Raw genomic sequence first — 20,559 nt, forward strand, 5'->3', positions numbered from 1 at the left:
AGGCACATAGATTGCATGTTAACTTAAATTCATACTTCATATTACTAGATTTATATGACTGACTAGATGTCTTTCCTCCTGTCAGAGCTAAATGTTAGGTCTGTGACAATTTCTCTTTATGTCCACCTCTTATGTTGTCATTGCAGGTTTGTCTACCTCTTTTGCTATGTTATGATATTTAAATACTTGAATCATATTGAAGTAAATTTGAAGAAAAAATAACCCTGAGTTCTAACTACTCAAATGTCTGGAATCTTTTTCCATGTTCTCTTCCAGTCTTTATTCACTGCATTTATCACTATGCATATTTAAATGCATAAATATTTTTATTTTTTGCTGGACATTCTGTCTCATATACTTTCCATGATGCTAACTGGTCTAACATTTCAATGTTTATAATAATGGGGTTCTAGATTTAATAAAGTGCTTAATATCACTATACATTCTAACACTTATGTAATATTACTAGCTTCCCTTATGTACCTAGGTATAGAATTTGGTCCCTATCCCCAAGGTGTTCTGTGAGCTCATATTTTGGATCAAATGAGAAAAATGATAAAACATGCTCTCAATTTTATATATCAGTTCAATGAATGTAAAGAGTGGGTAAGAGTTGTTTCCTTAATTGTGGGTATTTGCATATGTAGGTGTGTGTTAGTCATTATCATATCCAAAATATCTGACAAGGAAATTTTAGAGAAGGAAAACTTTATTTTAGATCATGTTCCTAAAAGTTTAGTCTATGGTTGGCTGGGTCCATTGCTCTGGACCAAGGCAAGGCAGACAATCATGGCAGAAGGGCATAGTGGAGAGAAGCTTCTTAGGATATGGCAGCTGGGAAGCAGAGAGGGAGGGGCCCTCAGGAAAGGTGAACCCTTCCAGACACACTCCCAGTGACCTACCTCTTCCAACCACTCCCCACCTGCCTAAAGTTACCACCTAGTCAGTCCATTCGAACTCAGATTATCAAAATCAAACTCTCATAATCAAATCATTTCACTTCTCAATATTCCTGCATTAACACCTCATATCAAAACCATAACAATACTATACATATATTATATATTACATATATAGTACACATTGACATCTAGGTCAAATTTGTCATGCCTATAATTTTAGATGCCTTTCCAAATTTTTTATTCACTTCAGCTATTCCTCAGTAACCAGAAAACATGAGTATCAGAAATAGAATAGTCAAATAAACAACCCAAATCAAATCCTATTTTCCTGTTAATCTCCATTTTAAAAAATGAAGATAGAGTCTGAGATACAAATGTCCATTGAAAGTAGGAAAGATGTTCAACATCACAAGTAATCAGAGAAATGCAAATCATAGTGAGAAACCATTTTGAATCTGATAATATTAAGTATTGCTATAGGAAAAGGAGGTACTCTCATTCCCTGCTGACCAATATTTGAATTGGTAAAGACACATTAAATAGTAATTTTAAAATATGTACTGTATCTACTTATTAAATTGTGCAGATCTTATGACCTGGCAGTTCCACATTTCAAAGAAACAGAAGCTCACAAAATCCCAGAGGGTTTTTTCCAAGGGTAGTTATTATAGCATGGTTTACAATGGAACTGACTCAAATATGCATCAGTTGGTGAACAGTTAAATAATAATAACATGGGAGAATCTTCAATGCAAATTATTGATTAAAAAAAAGAAAAATCATAGACCAAAATATATGACTTACTTTAAAATAATAATAATCTCTTGCTAGAATGCACACAAATATAAAATTGTTGACAAAAGATGTAATTATGGTGACACAGCTACTGTGCAGTTCAGTGTCTGTGGGGAACATAATTCCTTAACCTCAGATTGTGCAGTCCCCTGTGATCACAGGAACTTCTGTGTTTGGGACTCCTTGACTCCAAAGTCATGAAAACTGAAAATGAGCTGTTCACCTTCTTTGTATAAGGGCAGTTTCTATTCTATCTAATGGACCTGGTTTTGGTAAAGTCACAACATAGTCACAAATAGTAAATGTGGAACTCTAATATGTTAAATGATATACCCAGGGAGAATGCCACAAACATGAGTGGAAAATATGGTTTACAAATCATGGTCCCTATATTCCTACCACAGGGATGGGGAATATTAATTGAAGGACACTCCACTCTCCTTTTCTGCATTTATTAGTCACCCATCTCTTGAATCTGGGTTGCCCAGGTGGCTTGTTTTTGTGTCACAAATGAGGCTTGGAAGGGATTTCTGCATTTGGACTTGCCCTCTTGTCACTTTTGGGAACCCTGTATGGCTCTTATGTGAGTCGATTCACACTAATCTGATGGATACTAAAAGGTCATACTCAAGACACCCCAGGCAATAGTCATGCAGCTCGAGCCTTCAGACTGTCAATTGCCAGATATTTGATTGAGGCCATCCCAGATCATCCAGCCACAAGCTGATCTGCTGGCTCACCCTAGATGCATGAACAAGACACTGAGAAATCAGCAAAGACAGTCCAGACTACAGGAAATGCCTAACCAACCAACAGAACTACAAGCACTTAAAAGGTTGTTGCTTTAAGCCACTAAGTTCTGGGAAAGTGTGCTAGGCAGCAAAAGGTAGCTGACAGAGGATTGATCTGAGGATCTCCTCATCCCAACTCTGCTTTAAAGGCAAAGGAAGACTTTTCCTTTGAGATGAAACCATAGCATCCTGTGGACACCCCTTTGGACACATTTTTACCCCATTTTCTCAGAGACTGTGTGGTGTCTGTGTAAACTACTCCTTTTCCAAGTTTCTGGGCATTGAGCTATTAGATGTTGTCATATCTTTGAAAGCTGAACTCCACTGCTGGTAGACTGCCTGCATCCCAAGACTGCACTGATTAGGAGCCATCTTAGTGTTAAATAAACTTGGCTAAGAGAAAGAGCTACTAGACTGTAACCACCTAACTTGCTGAAAGTCCCCCTGAGAATATGCAGTCACTGAATGTCAGAGCTGGAAGAGTCTTCCAAAATAAACTAATGCAAAACCCTCTTTTGACAAGTAGTGAAAGTGAACCTCCAAAAGTTAAGCATCTTGCTCAAAATTTCACAGCTAGGAAAACAGAAAGATGACACAGTCAGCAGAACAGATCCCAGGGTCCTGACTTGCAGTCTCAGGCTCTTTTTCTCCCACACTAACTTTTTTAAGTTCTATTTTCTACCACTGTTCTTCAGTGTACTGATAAGATTAATTGCAGAACTTTTTTGCTTTATATCATTTATGAACATCTTTAACTAAACTTAATGTGTTCTCCTTATAACTTTAAATATCAACTTCACTTTTTTTAAGAAGATGTTTTAGTTGCATTAATATGTATTGTTTTTGCTGTAGGAAAATAATTTCCTCCTTGTGCTACTGAGGTCTATAAAATAATGAAGAAGGTCGATTATCCCAGGAATGAAAGTGGAATAATAGCTGCTATTATCCATCCTAATCTGCAGGTAACTTTTGCGGTTTCTTTAAAATGTTGTAAATATTTTAATAATGCTGTACCTTTAACAAGAACTTCACAGTTCATACAGTATTTTACATACACTAGCTAATTTGATGTTCACAAAGCCACAGCAGTGTAGAGAAGTGTATTAGTTAGCTTTCCATCACTAAGATGAACTACCTGAGGCAATTATTTTATAAAGGGAAATTGTTCATTTAGTCTCAGTCCAAGATTGATTGGTTGGCTTCATTTCTTTGGGCCTCTAGTCAGGGTACAGAGTGGTAAGTCAGAAGTATGCATTACAGCAAACTGCTCACATCTGGGGTCAGGAAGCAGAGAGTAGCTCAGAGATGTGTCCTACAGCCTCCTTCAAGAGCACACCCTTAATGACCTAAGGGCCTCCCACAAGGCCCCACCTTCTAAAGGTCTAGCACATCACAAGAATGTCACCATGGGAACCAAGCTTTTAACACCTGAACTTTTGGGAGACACTACCTATAGTCAACCTATAGAAGGAAGATATTCAGATTTTCACTGGATAAGTACTTGTTGAGTATAGCCCGTGCTGACTCAGGGGATATACTAATGAGTGTTGTCTATAGTCTCATGGAATTTATAGTCTTGATGTAAAAACATCTAATTTACAGTCTAGAAATGATAATAACCAGATGTTGGAGCAGAATAATGAGGTGGGAGAGGGGTGGTCAACCAAGGCTTCTCACAAATGTGAAATTCCTCTACAAGTGCAATGGGGAGGAACTATTTATGCCTCTTGCAATGAAGGAAAATGGAGACTTAGAAATTAGAGCCAGTCCATTACCACAGCTATCAATGAAGTACTCAGAACTGAGACATTATTGCCACCTCTGTGGTCACAACCAATGAAGTTAGAGCAAAACAGTCAGAACCTGCTTCTCTACATTGTCTCCTTTCCCTGACCCTCCTCAGAACCCTGGTATCTATTTGAACTCCTTACCTGGACTGATCCATGATGGCATAGTAAGGGAGGAAGAAAAGGGAGACTCACGAGGCTTACAAAATGGAAAAGGCAAAGAGAAAGACAGGAGCAATGATTCCAAATTGTTAAGGTGCCCATTCCCCACATAGGGTGTCCTATACAGTCTCAGACCTGAGAGGAGAGGTTACCTGGTATAGGGCTTTCAACCCTAACTGCAGTCTACCTAGGTAACTTTTCTAGAAATAACAATGCCAGGACTCCACTCTGAGATAATCTGATCTTACTGACTTGGGTGATGGTGACTGAAAACCACTGGTCCATTTCAAATCCCCATTTAATGATCCTAATAGTCATCTGGACTTGCAACTGAATAAATCATCCTACCCCAAATACAGACCAGTGGAGCATACACTGCTTTGTGGTTTAGCAGGATCCAGCAGAAATCAGAGCAAGGCATCTTCAGCAGTGTTTTATAGGAAAGGTAAAGACTCAGGGAGAGAAAGGAAGAAAGCCTTGTAGGTGACGAAAATACCCAGCATAGGACACACAGGTCAAAGTGATGATGGCACATTTAATACCCTCAAGCAGAGAAAAAGCAATCCTGGGGACTGAGAAGTGACATTGAGATCAGCAGCTAAGAGCATTAGATATAGGTTCCAATAGTCTGGAAAATTTGATAAACAATAAGGAATGACTCGGTGTTCTACAAGGAGGGATCAATTAGTTAGTTATGTCAGGAAATATTTTTGAATGACTACTAAGCCTCTTTTGGGCCCTGAGATTCAAGATAGGCAGAGTCCTCATGTAACTTCCTTATTGATTGACTAAGAAATATATAAAATAGGTCATTTCAAACTAATAAGTACTATGAATGCAATGAATGATAATGTAGCCGAGACAACAAAGGGTTCCAATTAGATGGAGTATTTGGGAAGAGTTATTTCTGAAATGGTGGCACTGAAGCAGGAACCTGGAAGATGAAAAGCCAGACATATGGAAAATAAGTGAAAAGGCCCAGGGGCTGGAAAAAATTTGGAGGGCTTGATGAATAGTAGGAAGCACACTGTTGGCGAAATGTAAGTGTGAACAGAGAGGATGCTGGCCCCAGCGCCAGAGACACCAGCAGAGACTTGGTTACCTATCTAAATTCTAAGAGTGATGGTTTTTATTGGGGATCCTTATCAAAATTTCCCAGTGGAATTTTTCCCCAAATGCATGGAACCCATCACAAACTACTAAAGCACTGCTTCTCAAACTCAGGCCATGTAAGAACCAGGTGAGGAGCATTTCAAAAATCCAGGTTCCCAGGTTCCATCCCAGAGGTTCTGATTCAATTTATTGAAGAGGAAACAGGGAATCAAATGACTTCACCACATGATTTCATGTGATTGGGTATGGGTAGCACTGCACTACATGGGAACCTGTGCAGATGCCACTAACCAATGTGTGTGGAAGTTCCTTCAGTGATTCTGGGCATATCTCTGCCTGCATATCTCAAGGCAGTATTCTCAACCAGGCCACCCGGTAAAATCACAGGGAGGCCTTAAAAAAATGAAGGAAGGAAAAGATAGGAAGAAAGAAAGGGAGGGAGGAAAAGAAAAGGGAAGAGTGAACTCTGAAAATGAGAAGTATGAGGGACTGGAGGAGGTGGGTGATAACTTAGATGTACTTATTACATAGCTATAGCTTATATAACTCTATGCTATGTACATATCAAAATTCACAACTGCACACCAAATTAATGAATTTTACCATATATAAATTTACTGAATAAAATTTTAATAAAAATGTATTTATTAAAAACAAAGTCACTTTTAGATTCTGATTTGATTTGACCAACCCCTGTAACCATGTAAATGTATATTAATATCCCAAGTGATTCTAATGTATGGCTAGAGTTGAGAAAATCCCTGAGACACATGCAGTACTTTGCGTACTTCAATATTCCACATTTAAACTTCTGTCAAGTTGTTAACATAAAGATTTCGATTTAGTAAATCTGCAGAGAGGAACAAATTTTTGCTTTTTTAACAAACTCCTGGTGTGATGTTAATGCTGCTGGAAAATATTAGAAATGCAGAATCTCAGGGCACCACCCCTGATCTTCAGCATCAAGAATCTTCATTTTAACAAAATCCCCAGATGATTTGTAAGTACATCCAAGTTAGAGAAGAACTGCTGTAGAGTCCCTGTGATCCTTCAACATTGGTCACACAGAAGGGTCTGAAAGAATATTTCCTAAATTTTGTTGAACAGAATTTAACTTCAGATGGCAAAAAGTAGAATATGCACTTAGGTGGATATGAAATTAATTTTTCCTCTTAATATTATAAACCTCTGACCACATTCAAGGCAAGCTTTTTTCCAGAGCAAACTCTAATTACACATCAACTATAAAACTTAAAAGGGAAACTCTTAAAACTGCTGCCAAAAACAATAACATGGCTTCAGTGGAGTCAGGTCACTAGCATGTGTATCAATGTATCCTTCAAGTATCACTTTTTAAAGAATGGAAAGGTACTAGTTAATTATCTAGAATCTGACACAAAAATTTTGTAATTTATTATTTTAATTGCCCTCTGAAAGGATCAAGATTAGAAACCACTGCACCCTGGAGATCCCTCATTTTTGACTCTTGATGGAAAGACTATTCTGTTGGGTGGAGGTTGTACCCTGTACCTGGTGTTTGTGAACAAGGCTGCATATTATGAAAAGAAAGAAGCTTTTGCAAAGACAATGAAACTAACTCTCAATGCAAAAAGTATTCACTCCTCTTTCCACTAGATATCAGTGGGAACCCACTTCTTGTGGGGCATCTGGAAAAACAGACCACCTATAACCTCCTCAAGAACAGAGAAGTGCCTTATTCAAGTTCATATTCACAGCAGCTGACCCAGTCCTCCAAAGCAGTAGACATCTACACCAGTGTCTTAAATAAGACTAAATTAATTAAAGCCTTTTAAAGTTATCATATTTTATTTATATAGCTTATTCAAAGAAGTGTGCTCCCTGTTTCTTTATAGCTTTTTATACATTCACACTTTGATAATTTAACAGTCTTAAAAACAGCCTTCATTTTAAAGTATGAAAGATATAGATACTATGTGCAAAGTTATTAACTTGAACATGGCATGAAATGTATGTTTTCAAGTAATGTTTATGCTCTACTAGAAACTAAGCTTACAGACTATTTTTAAATTTTTTATGATCGAGTTAATGACCCTGTATTAAGTATTCAGTTCATAAACTATCAATATCTATCTTCTTCAGATGACATGCTAAAGAGAAATGAGGGCTGATTGTAAAAGTGACAAATACATCTAGAAACACTGATGTCTTAAATTCACCTTGGGAAGCGACCAGTACTTCTCAACATGGACAGTTGGGAAGAGGCAAATTTCTCGCTTCTGTCACTTCTCATTTTGGATAAACACTCACTCTTATTCCTAGGCAAAATGTGAGAAGATCTTTGGACCCCACTGGCTGCCAGCATAGGTGGTTAAAACCCATAACAGAGGGCAGTGGCCATTACTGGAAATGTGACCCTAACCCAAGTCTCTGGTTTGCAAACATATCCTTTCAAGAAATTGTCCCATTTTTTTTAATACTGAAATCCCTCACCTCCCATGTTTCTTATCTCAAAGGCCCTCTGTCACTGTCTCCATCCCTCCCCACCCCTTCCTCAGAGTCCACCCTTTCCTTTTTATAGGCCACAGCAGCCAAGTAAGGAGCACTTTTTTCCTATTATTTGAACCCCAAAACACTAAAATTATCTGGAATATATATACATACATATATATAAATACAAAATATTTATACACATACAAAATATTTATATTTATATGTTATATATATACACATATACATTCTTTCTTTTTTTTTAATCTTAGTACAGTTTTATTTAACCCAATTTTTTAAAGAATGATAATTTAACATCTAATCAATATAAAATATCAGTGATGTGCAATTTATTTATCTATTGGCAGTGTGTCTTTTGAAATATGGTATGCATAGTCACAGAAATTCTCAATCCAGACTAGTTATATTTCAAGAGCTCACTAGCGCATTTGGCTAGTAGCTACCATATTGGAAAATGTTGGTCTATGTTCTTGGGAATGCAAAGGCTGGGCTATGACCATGGCCATTGCCCATATGGACTTGCACACAGGTGCATGGAAGAGTTAAGTTGCTTTATGAGTAATTGTTTATTTATTTTTAGAAAAATGAAAGTTATCAGATTGTTATTTCTTGAAAATTCATATAACAGTTTTGCTTTTGATGTGAAAAAGTGTTATCTTCTGCTTCTAGTATCATCATTCTCTTTAAAGTAGTAAATTCTAATTTTTTCTCAATGAAACAATGCTATTATATAATGATGTCAATTTATTCAAACATTTTGCAGTCTGATGTTTCAAAATATTTCAGAAATCACCTGCCATCTACTTCTAGGTCATCCTCTTTGAAGTCCCCTTGAGACTTGTGGAAGAATACATATTTTTTTTTCATTCTGCACTGAACACTTCTCAGGGGTGTTTGAAAAAGAAATTGATAGGCAAATCAAAATGTGTGAGTGAATATGTGTGTGTTTGTGTTCATAGTATTTGGTCACCAATTCGTGTCTCTCAACAGAATTTTCATTTTGCTTTGTGGTGTCAGTGTGGGCCATTCTTTATTTGATCAACACAAGCTTTGGCATGCTTTAAAGGAGTCAGTTAATTTAGCTATGCTGGAATTTCTTTAGAAGTTGGGATGGTATTTCCATTACCCAGAAGGGTGGTGTAATTAATGAGAACAAATGCCATTGGGATAAAACTATGATGGGACTAATACTTTTCGATGCTGTCGATCTTTTAATATCAATGTAATTTTTCTCCTAATGCATATTTCACACTTGGCCAGGGAATTATGGAAAACATTATTTAATTCATTTGAAAAAATTTTGAATTCCTGTAGTATGTTCAGCACTGTTCATGCTGTAATTACGGAATACTTTTTAAAATGCATATAATACAGTCTTTCCATTAAATACCTTTAAATGTCGTTGGGTAAGAGTAGACATCAAAGAGTTGGATAGCAATATAAAATAATGAGTGATTATGTCCTCAGATGAATGTTTAGCTTTTACAGTTGACTTTTCTTTTTCTTTCTCTTTCTTTCATTTTTACAGTTGGATTTTACTGTAAAACAAACCAACTTAAAACTTATTGGCTTAAAGTGGCAACCATTTTATTTATTTCACACCTTTGTGGCTGTCTCTGATTTTCTGCTGTGGGCCAGGTTTGCTGATCTCTGCTGGGTCATATACATTCTTTCAAGGCTATCTCCACTAAGCCAAATTTATTCCATATCCATTGTTTCATAGAACACAATTAAATAATTTCTAAATTTTGCAGTAGGAAAATTATATACTTTGCCAAAATTATTTCATTGGAATAAACTTCCTTTTGAATGTTGTAGTAAAAATGTCTCAATCTTCTTTAGCATGTAATTTCACCAAGTGTTCTTCTCTGATATTCTGTTGTATTTTATCTTGAGTCCAAATCCTCAGGGTCAGTTTTTCCAGATGTAAATTGGGATTTATTATTTCTATTGAGCCTACTATTTCCTGACTCAATTGTTATAGTCTTCAGGGTTTCTAATTAAATGTGATTTTTTTTCTCAATCTACAACACATGGCTGTGGAGTTTTAGTCATTTCCAGTTTTATATTTATTTCTAACAATCTGCCAACTCCATTTTCTCATGTATAAAATGGTGGTGATCACAATAATAACGATTTTGCCTTTGGGCTATTGTGAGGATGAAGCAAGTTAATACATGTGAGCACTTAGCTCAATGCCTAGCTCTTAATTTGAACGTAGGAACAAAAGATCCTTGGTGAGTTGCTCCCCCACATATTCTCTAGACTCATCTCCTTTCCCATTCTCTGTGTTCTAATGCCCTTCATATTGTTTTATTCCTGAACACCTTCACCCAAATTAATTCTTCCCCCTAAAATTTTCTCCTACTTTCTTTTTTTTTTTTCTGTTACTAGAGACCTTTATTGTCTTTTTTTTTTTCTTTTTTTTTTATTGTAAACAAATGGGATACATGTTGTTTCTCTGTTTGTACATGGCGTAAAGGCATACCATTTGTGTAATCATAAATTTACATAGAGCAATGTTGTTTGATTCATTCTGTTATTTTTTCCCTTCCCCCCACCCCTCCCACCCCTCTTTACCCTCTATACAGTAGTTCCTTCCTCCATACTTGCCCCCCTCCCTAACCCTAAATCTAACCCTTCCCTCCCCCCCATTATGTGTCATCCTCCACTTATCAGCGATATCATTCGTCCTTTGGCTTTTTGAGATCGGCCTATCTCACTTAGCATGATATTCTCCAATTTCATCCATTTGCCTGCAAATGTCATAATTTTATCATTCTTTATGGCTGAGTAATATTCCATTGTGTATATATATACCACAGTTTCTTTATCCACTCATCAATTGAAGGGCATCTAGGTTGGTTCCACAGTCTGGCTATTGTGAATTGAGCAGCTATGAACATTGATGTGGCTGTATCTCTGTAGTATGCAGATTTTAAGTCCTTTGGGTATAGGCCAAGGAGTGGGATAGCTGGGTCAAATGGTGGTTCCATTCCAAGTTTTCTAAGGAATCTCCACACTGCTTTCCAGAGTGGCTGCACTAATTTGCAGCCCCACCAGCAGTGTATGAGTGTACCTATCTCCCCACATCCTCGCCAACACCTGTTGTTGCTCGTATTCTTGATAATCGCCATTCTAATTGGGGTGAGATGGAATCTTAGGGTGGTTTTGATTTGCATTTCTCTTATTACTAGAGATGTTGAACATTTTTCCATATGTTTGTTGATTGCTTGTAGATCTTCTTCTGTGAAGTGTCTATTCATTTCCTTAGCCCATTTGTTGACTGGACTATTTGAATTCTTGGAGTAGAGTTTTTTGAGTTCTTTATAGATTCTGGAGATTAGTGCTCTATCTGAAGTATGATTGGCAAAGATATTCTCCCACTCTGTAGGCTCCTTCTTTGCATTGCTGATAGTTTCCATTGCTGAGAGAAAGCTTTTTAGTTTGAATCTATCCCAGTGGTTGATTCTAGCTTTTATTTCTTGTGCTATGGGAGTCCTGTTAAGGAAGTCTGGTCCTAGACCAACAAGGTGAAGATTTGGACCTACTTTTTCTTCTATAATCTGCAGGGTCTCTGGTCTGATTCCGAGGTCCTTAATCCATTTTGAGTTTAGTTTCGTGCATGGTGAGAGATATGGGTTTAGTTTCATTCTGTTGCATATGGATTTCCAATTCTCCCAGCACCATTTGTTGAAGAGGCTATCTTTTCTCCATTGCATATTTTTGGCCCCTTTGTCTAGTATGAGAAAATTGTATTTATTTGGGTTTGTGTCCGTGTCCTCTATTCTGTACCATTGATCTACCTTTCTATTTTGGTACCAATACCATGCCGTTTTTGTTACTATTGCTTTGTAGTAGAGTTGAAGATCTGGTATTGCAATACCCCCTGTTTCACTCTTCCTGCTAAGGATTGCTTTAGCTATTCTGGGTTTCTTATTCTTCCAGATGAATTTCATAATTGCTTGCTCTATTTCTGTAAGGTACACAATTGGGATTTTAATTGGAATTGCATTGAATTTGTATAGCACTTTAGGTAGTATGGCCATTTTGACAATATTAATTCTTCCTATCCAAGAACATGGAAGATCTTTCCATCTTCTAAGGTGTTCTTTAATTTCTTTCTTTAGTGTTGTATAGTTCTCATTGTAGAGGTCTTTCACCTCTTTTGTGAGATTGATTCCCAAGTATTTTATTTTTTTCGAGGCTATTTTGAATGGGGTAGTTTTCCTAATTTCTCTTTCTGAAGATTCATCACTTATGTATAAAAATGCGTTGGATTTATGGGCATTGATCTTGTAACCTGCTACTTTACTGAATTCACTTATGAGTTCTAAGAGTTTTCTGGTGGAATTTCCAGGTTCCTCTAAATATATAATCATGTCATCAGCGAACAGGGATAGTTTGAGTTCTTCTTTTCCAATTCGTATCCCTTTAATTTCTTTGGTTTGTCTAATTGCTGTGGCCAGAGTCTCAAGAACGATGTTGAATAGAAGTGGTGAAAGAGGGCATCCCTGCCTTGTTCCAGTTTTTAGGGGGAATGCTTTCAGTTTTTCACCATTTAGAATGATATTAGCCATGGGCTTAGCATAAATGGCCTTTACAATGTTAAGGAATGTTCCCACTATCCCTATTTTTTCTAGTGTTTTGAGCATGAAGGGGTGCTGTATTTTATCAAATGCTTTTTCTGCATCTATTGAAATAATCATGTGATTCTTGACTTTAAGTCTATTAATATGGTGAATTACGTTTATTGATTTCCTGATGTTGAACCAACCTTGCATCCCTGGGATGAAACCCACTTGATCATGGTGCACTATCTTTTTAATATGTTTTTGTATGCGATTTGCTAAAATTTTGTTGAGAATTTTTGCGTCGATGTTCATTAAGGATATTGGTCTGAAATTTTCTTTCCTTGATGAGTCTCTGTCTGGTTTAGGTATCAGTGTGATATTGGCTTCATAGAATGAGTTTGGGAGGGTTCCCTCCTCTTCTATTTGATGGAATACTTTGAGAAGTATTGGAATGAGCTCTTCCTTAAAGGTTTTGTAGAACTCGGCTGAGAACCCATCTGGTCCCGGACTTTTCTTTGTTGGTAGGCTTTTGATGACTTCTTCTATTTCAGTACTTGAAATTGGTCTATTTAAATTGTTTATGTCCTCCTCATTCAGTTTAGGCAATTCATATGTCTCTAGAAACCTGTTGATGTCTTCGAAATTTTCTATTTTGTTGGAGTATAGATTTTCAAAATAGCTTCTAATTATGTTTTGTATTTCCATCCTGTCTGTTGTGATATTTCCTTGTTCATTCCGAAATTTAGTGATTTGGGTTTTCTCTCGTCTTCTCTTTGTTAGTGTGGCTAAAGGTTTATCAATTTTGTTTATTTTTTTGAAGAACCAACTATTTATTTTGTCAATTTTTTGTATTGTTTCTTTTGTTTCAATTTCATTGATTTCAGCTCTGAGTTTAACTATTTCCTGTCTTCTACTACTTTTGGTGCTGTTCTGTTCTTCTTTTTCTAGGGCTTTGAGCTGTAGTGTTAGGTTGTTTATTTGTTGAGTTTTACTTCTTTTATTAAATGCGCTCCATGAAATAAATTTCCCTCTAAGTACTGCTTTCATAGTGTCCCAGAGATTTTGATATGATGTTTCTTTGTTCTCATTTACCTCTAAGAATTTTTTAATTTCCTTCCTAATATCTTCTGTTATCCATTCATCATATAATAGCATATTGTTTAATCTCCAGATGTTGGAATAGTTTCTGTGTTTTACTCTTTCATTTATTTCTAACTTCAATCCATTATGATCTGATAGAATACATGCTAGTGTCTCTATCTTCTTGTATTTGCTAACATTAGCTTTGTGGCATAATATATGGTCTATTTTAGAGAAGGATCCATGTGCTGCTGAGAAGAAAGTGTATTCACTCTTGGTTGGATGGTATATTCTATAAATGTCCTTAAGTCTAAATTATTGATTGTGTTATTGAGATCTATGGTTTCTTTGTTCAATTTTTGTCTGGAAGATCTGTCCAGTGGTGAGAGCGGCGTGTTAAAATCACCTAGTATTACTGTGTTGTGGTCTATTTGGTTTCTGAAATTGAGAAGGATTTGTTTGACATACATAGATGAGCCACTGTTTGGGGCATAGATGTTTATGATTGTTATATCTTGCTGATTTATGCTTCCCTTAAGCAGTATGAAACGACCTTCTTTATCCCTTCTGACTAACTTTGGCTTGAAGTCCACATTATCGGAAATGAGGATGGATACTCCAGCTTTTTTGCTGAGTCCATGTGCATGGTATGTTTTTCCCCATCCTTTCACCTTTAATCTATGGGTATCTTTTTCTATGAGGTGAGTCTCTTGCAGGCAACATATTGTTGGATCTTTCTTTTTAATCCAGTCTGCCAGTCTATGTCTTTTGATTGATGAATTCAGGCCATTAACATTCAGGGTTATTATAGAGAAATGATTTGGTTTCCCGGTCATTTGGTTCATTTTTAAAATTTTGTTTATTTATTTGTTTGACACAACTTGTTTCCTCCTTTATTTGACAATTCCTTTAGGATAATTCCTCCCTTTGCTGATTTGCTTCTTTGTTTTTCATCTCTTCCTCATGGAATATTTTGTTGAGAATGTTCTGTAATGCTGGCTTTCTTTTTGTAAATTCTTTTAGCTTTTGTTTATCATGGAAGGATTTTATTTCATCGTCAAATTTGAAGGTAAGTTTTGCTGGGTATAAGATTCTTGGTTGGCATCCATTTTCTTTCAGGGCTTGAAAAATGTTGTTCCAGGCCCTTCTAGCTTTTAGGGTCTGGATTGAAAAATCTGCTGATATGCGTATTGGTTTCCCCCTGAATGTAATTTGGTTCTTTTCTCTCACAGCCTTTAAAATTCTGTCTTTATTTTGTATGTTAGGTATTTTCATTATAATGTGCCTTGGTGTGGGTCTGTTGTAATTTTGTGTATTTGGAGTCCTATAAGCCTCTTGAACTTGATTTTCCATTTCATTCTTCAGATTTGGGAAATTTTCTGATATTATTTCATTGAATAGGTTGTTCATTCCTTTGGCTTGTTTCTCTAGACCTCCTCAATAATTCTTAAATTTGGCCTTTTCATGATATCCCATAGTTCTTGGAGATTCTGTTCATGATTTCTTACCATCTTCTCTGTTTGTTCAACTTTGTTTTCAAGGTTAAATATTTTGTCTTCAATGTCTGAGGTTCTGTCTTCCAGGTGTTCTATCCTATTGGATATGCTTTCTATGGAGTTCTTAATTTGGTTTATTGTTTCCTTCATGTCAAGGATTTCTGTTTGGTTTTTTTCCAATATCTCTAACTCTTTATTGAAATGATCTTTTGCTTCCTGTATTTGCTCTTTTAACTGTCGATTGGTGCGATCATTCAATGCTTGCATTTGCTCTTTCATCTCATCGTTTGCTTCTCTGATCATTTTAATTATGTACATTCTGAACTCCTTTTCTGTCATTTCTTCTGCCATGCTGTCATTGGGTTTTATTGATGTAACATCTAGATTTGTTTGCATCATTTTCTTTCCTTGTTTTCTCATATTGTTCAGATATCAGTGGACCGCTGAGATATTGCAGATTTCCTCTGTTGATTTACAATGTCCCTGAAGATTTCTATATATATCCCCTCTTAGCCTTCAGTAGGCTGAAGTCTTAGAGGAAGTTGATAATGCGGTGCTCCACAAGGAAGCTGCCTCTCTAGGAGTGGTGGCCTTCAGGTGGCGTATATTCCCTGCTTTTGGACAGAGGTGCCTCCACTTGTTGACCAATGGTCATCCAAAGGGGACCTTGGCTGTGGGCTGAGGCAAGGCCTGTTTGGGCCTGTGTCTCTGGTTTTACCGTCCTTGTGGGGAAACCTCACCAGGCAGGGAAGACTCACCCAGTGGGGAGGTCTCGCTGGTCAGTTTCCTCCTAGAGGTTCCCCTCAATTTACAGCTACTGCCTGGGCTGGGCTGCCTTCCTCTGCAAAGTTTCCAGGGGCCCGGCCCTACCTCCTGGGCCTGGGAGCCTCACCCTTCGCAGATGAATCTCCTTAGGCTGCCCCTCCTCAGAGAATTTGCCCACAGGCCTGGAACCTTTGCTCCGCCCTAAGCCTGTCTCTGTGCGGCTCTTCCACCCAGAAGCCTCCTAGATCCTGGGACCCTGTTCTGCACCTAATCGCCTGGCTGCGTGGCCCCTCCTCTGAGCAGCCACCTGTGGCCCCGAACAATCGCTCTGAGTCCCAGAGACCCGCCACAGGCCTCTTCCTCCAGACAGCCGCCCAGTATTCTGGTGCGGTCACTAGGAGTCCAAGAAACTCACTTCGTGCCTCCACCTCCCACCAACCACCCGTAGCCCTGGGCAATCAATCACTCCGAGTCGAAGTGACCCTCCCCATTCCTCCTCCTTCTCCAGATAACCCCCCGGGTGTTCAGGAGCAGTCCCTCTGAGTGGCTCTGAATCCACGTGACCCGCTGCATGGGTCCTCTGGGCAACCGCCCGGAGCTCTGGTGTGGTCCCTCAAGACCAAGCGTCCCACCACGCTTCTCCTCCAGGCAGCCCCCCTGTGTTCAGGAGCTGTCACTTTAAGACCAAACAACTCACCACTCGCCTTCTCCTCTGAGCAGCCGCCTGGAGCGCTAATGCAGTCACTGCGAGTCCAAACGACCCGCCGCGCTCCTCCTCCTCCTTCTCCTACTCCTCCGGGCAGGCCCCGGGGTTCAGAAGTGGTCAGAGTCCAAACAGCTCGCCACGCAGCCCCTTCTCTGGCAACCGCCTGTAGCTCTGGTGTAGTCACCCGAATCCAAGCGGCCGCGCTCCTCCTCCTCGTCCTCAGGGCAGGCCCCGGTGTTCAGAAGCGTCGTTCTGATTCCAAAGAGCTCGCTGCGCGGCTTCTCCTCTGGCAACCGCCTGTAGCTCTGGTGCAGTCTCTCCGAATCCAAGTGGCCACGCTCCTCTCCTCCTCCTCAGGGCAGGCCCCGGTGTCCTGAGTCCACACAGTTCTCCTCGCCACTCTTCCCCTGGGCAGCCGCCGGAGCCCCAGTGGTTGCTCCGAGTCCCAGCACTGTGCCGAGCGGCCTTCTTTACGGCACTCCCAGCTGTCCGAGTTCACTGCTCCAGCGGGGGGAGGGGCGTCTTGCCGGCAGTTCTACTTCACAAAGTTTCCTGCGTTCCGGGACCCCCGTCCCATCCGGGATGCCCCCCCAGGGGGTGAGAGTCACCCGGCTGCTTTGAGTTGGTCCCAAGCATCTCAATATCTCCTCTTTTGAATCCTGAGTCCTGGAGCAACATGAAATGCAGCCACCCTCTAGGCCGCCATCTTGAAAACCTCCTACTTTCTTGTATATCCCCCTAACACACCCACGCCAGGCCTTGTGTCTCCTTCAAAATGGAAATCAACTATCTTTTTATGTATGAAGCCTTCTTTTTCTCTGACTTAGTTGCCTCTTTGCCCTTCCTTCCATCTATGCCATCTCAAGGACATTAACAGCATCTTTTTCAAGGTCTGCAATCTATTAAGTGCCTAATAAAGGTCAGATGTATAAATGAATTTGCTCAAATATCCTTCTCTACCTAAACATCTCCACTTTCACCAATCTCTCTGCCTTCTTTATTCCTTCTTTCTCAGTCACTTCCTGGGTCTTCTCACCACCTCTACTGAGTGAAACTCACTGCATTCTACACTCTTCAGATTGTTACTCTATCTTGAAGGACAGCAGGAGAAAAATAATAATAAAGCACCCTTCTAAGTCTGCAACTCCATAGGATTAAACAGGGAGAAGTTCCCAAGTAATTCCCCATGTGAGACATTTTGGTGGCTTCTCCTGACCCTTGATCTCAAACCTTCACCTTGATGGGACAAGTCCTACATCCTCTGGCCATGGTCACCCCTCCAGCATCATCTCATGTCACTTGGCCCCTTGCTCCAGCCATTGGGCCACACAGGCTTGGTTCTCCAGACCTCAGATGCACCAAGTTCCCTAATACCTTGGGGTCCTTGCCCATGTGTTTTCACTCCTTGAAAGTCTGTTCCACCATCACATCCTTTGACCCAGATGACACTTGTTCTCAGTGTGACACAGCCTAGTTTAGACCCCTCTGTTATTCAAATGCACCAATTTTATATCAGATGAGCACATACCATACCTGCAAAAATATTAATTTATGAAAATGGGGTAAGGGACAGTTAAATGTCTGTCTCTACTTAAACTGCAAAAGCTCTAAGGGAACAGGGAGAGTGTCTTTCCTTGAAGTATCCATAACTTTTGAATACAATGCTTAACCCATAAAAGTCAGTAAATCTTGTTGGATATGTGAGACCTCTCTGATGAGTGTGAAATGATCCCAAAGGGCTTCCTCAAAGGAACAGATTGATACTGAGACCACAGAAGATGTCCCTGGAGACCACAGAGATGCCAGTGGGACATGGATGTTGAACCACATACAGTTACTGTTCCAAGAGGAAGAGCAAGTGGGAAGTGGCAGTGGGGAAACTGAAGACCAAGATGATCAAGGCTATGGTGCTGGGAGAGGAGCCTACAAGAAATGGGTACACCAGGGTAACTGGACCAGGACACGTCTGCAAGGCCTACATTTGCTACCCCATGAAGACACTGAAGGGAAGTGACTGCTTTAGGGACTCCCAAAACCTTTTAATATCTCTGCAATTCCATGTATATTGCCTTTAAGAGACATACGATCCACCCATAGAGACCTTCTTTATAACCCCCACCCCAACACAGACACACAGAGTCCAGTGCTGGGCAGATAGTAGTTCCTTATTACATTGAATCAATGTATTACATTGAATTCAATGTACATTGAATCATAGAAGGCTCTCTATAGAGTTTTCTCTCAGGGATGCCACATAAGACTTCCTGGGTCACACAATATACAACTGCAGGGGAGCAGGGCTGCATTCACATAAACACAAAGTGAATGGTGCAGACCAGAATTTTACACCCCATCAAACTGCACACCAGGACTGAGATATCCTCTCTTGCCTGAGAGAAGAAACTGGGATTCTCAAAAATACTGGGGTCTGTAGCAGATTGCTTTATTTAGCATATAATCAATAGAAAGTAAAATTTAGAAAGAAAAATATTAGAGTTACATTAGCTAAATATCATAAAAAGATTTTATAATATTTAATGTGATGCAGGCTAGGTTAGGCCCTAGATGCCATAAAAGTTCACTTTAGAAAATAGATCTGTTAAGTGGAGAAATAAATTTCACCATCAGTAACTAGCATAAGAAATCTAAAGGAAGTAGAGGGCATCCCCTAATGGGATGTTTCAATGCTGTGAGTATGAATACAAATAAATTTGTAGGTTTTGTGTCAAAAGTTGAAGGTGTTTCCATCTAATACTTTCTATTTTCATTACTGAGTAGGCAATTAAACCACCTACTGGTATTAAAACAGGAATGATGGGGTCAAGAATGACAGGTTTGAAATAACTACATGTTGGAAATGACTTGGGCTTGCTCTTCTTTTCTCTCTGACACACTACAGGAGTGGCTCCTGGCTGGGTAAGTGTATGGCCCAACTAAGGTGTAATTGAATGCCTAGGTGAATAAAGAAGCAAGATTTTAGTCCAGAAAATGGAGCAGGCTGATGGAAATGGCTATCTAATTTCAAGTACCAGTGATCACGAGAGAGAGAGAGAGAGAGAGAGAGAGAGAGAGACAGAGAGAGACAGAGAGAGACAGAGAGAGACAGAGAGAGAAAGAGACAAAGAAAGAGACAGAGAGAGAGAGAGACAGAGAGAGAGAAACTGTCCTGTGGGGGGGACCATACCTCTCTGTACAGAGCTTAAAAAGAAAATTGAATTCTGCTGTTCTCTCTGTTGTAAACAGATTTTAAGAGAAGGCTCCCCATTCCTGGTCCCCTGCAGACCAGAGGTTCTCACAGAGTATCTGAAGCAAACTGAGTGAATGAGATGTAGAGGGCAAAAGGAAGTCACTTCAATGCCTCACTTTGCTCCTATTTAATGAGGATCATCAATCACATTTCTGTGAACTCTAGGTTCCTCATCTGTAAAATGGGGCTGAAAACACTTACCAAGGCAATCTTGGGTTCTGAGGGCCAACAGAGAGGAAGGATGTGGAAGTGGGAGGCAGATGCCTCACTGTGGATGCTTTAAGAGTGACGGGCTGAGTCTCCAAGCCTCAGTTACTTGAGGCTGAGAGGATGGGGATGTGATTCCCACTCCATGGTGTTGTTGAGAGAAATAAAAAATGCTGCTTGGAAAGCATTAAGCACAGCAGGTGCCCCATTCATCAGGAACTGATGTCATGGTTGTTGGGGCTGCCGCGTGCTTTGCCATTTTGATGTCTACATAATATGCTTTACAAATGCTATTATTATTTATGAATCAATTACCTACTCCAAATCCAAGTAAGAACATGTTATGTACATGTTCTTACAAGAATTTCAGGACATTATGCAAAATGACTTATAAAGAAAAATGATTCATGTGTAAGGTGTGAGCATATATTCACTGTCAGCTGA

The 20,559-nt window shown here is 39.2% G+C and overlaps 3 pseudogenes across 3 annotated transcripts in view; 1 reads left to right on the top strand and 2 right to left on the bottom strand.

Annotated features, from left to right (window-relative positions):
• The window catches only part of LOC306655724 (olfactory receptor 1E5-like), a 517,137-nt pseudogene that overhangs the window by 33,108 nt on the left and 463,470 nt on the right, over positions 1-20,559 (bottom strand). The window lies entirely within an intron of this gene.
• LOC306657700 (olfactory receptor 1E1-like) overlaps positions 1-20,559 on the bottom strand; it is an 82,702-nt pseudogene that overhangs the window by 32,916 nt on the left and 29,227 nt on the right. The gene's annotated exons all lie outside the window — the stretch shown is intronic.
• Positions 478-7,351, top strand: LOC306657701 (aspartoacylase-like; annotated as a pseudogene). The gene is made up of 4 exons: positions 478-893; positions 1,123-1,162; positions 3,370-3,450; positions 7,000-7,351. The product of its transcript is annotated as an aspartoacylase-like (transcript).

The sequence above is a fragment of the Sciurus vulgaris genome (assembly GCF_902686455.1).
Source record: "Sciurus vulgaris genome assembly, chromosome: 3".
NCBI classification, from domain to species: Eukaryota; Metazoa; Chordata; class Mammalia; order Rodentia; family Sciuridae; genus Sciurus; species Sciurus vulgaris.